Source organism: Myotis brandtii, unplaced genomic scaffold, assembly GCF_000412655.1.
Source record: "Myotis brandtii unplaced genomic scaffold, ASM41265v1 scaffold45, whole genome shotgun sequence".
Classification (NCBI taxonomy): Eukaryota; Metazoa; Chordata; class Mammalia; order Chiroptera; family Vespertilionidae; genus Myotis; species Myotis brandtii.
In genome coordinates this window covers 7,898,448-7,898,889 of record NW_005367209.1, presented here as the reverse complement: position 1 = coordinate 7,898,889, position 442 = coordinate 7,898,448, and the positions used below count along the sequence as shown (strand labels likewise).

Here is a 442-nt window from a genome sequence, read left to right as displayed (position 1 = left end):
CACCTCTTACACCCACCACTGCTGCCTGGGAAAACCTTCTCAGGAATCTCCCAGACACAAAACCTTCCTGTTCCCCTAATCCTTCCTCCTGTAGATGTCTCCTGCTGCGATGCCTGTGGGTAGAGTTTTTACCTCCAGGTCTTCAGGGTCAGCCCGGGTCAGTTCTAAGATCACAGGACTGGAGTTGAGGGCGGACGACATCAACCGATTCGATTCGTGTGAGGTGGAGTGCATACTCTCCCCAGGCGCTGTGCCACGCCCCTCACAGGTGGTGCCTCCTGCAGGGGGCACAACCCTATAACATAGGCATCATTATCCCCATTTTCCAGATGGGAAAACCCGAGGCTCCAAAGACTGCCAAGGAGCCCAGAGTAACACAGCAGCGACGGGCGGAGCTGAGGTTGAACATGGGTCCTCACGTCTTCTAAGCCTAGTGGCTAGC

At 55.7% G+C, this 442-nt stretch overlaps 1 long non-coding RNA gene across 1 annotated transcript in view; it reads right to left on the bottom strand.

Annotated features, from left to right (window-relative positions):
* The window catches only part of LOC106727581, an 8,174-nt gene extending 7,940 nt beyond the window's left edge, over positions 1–234 (bottom strand). Inside the window, exon 1 of the long non-coding RNA XR_001363810.1 lies at positions 133–234. This is a non-coding gene — a long non-coding RNA (uncharacterized LOC106727581). The remainder of the gene's footprint in view (positions 1–132) is intronic.
* Between the last annotated feature and the right edge of the window lie 208 nt (positions 235–442).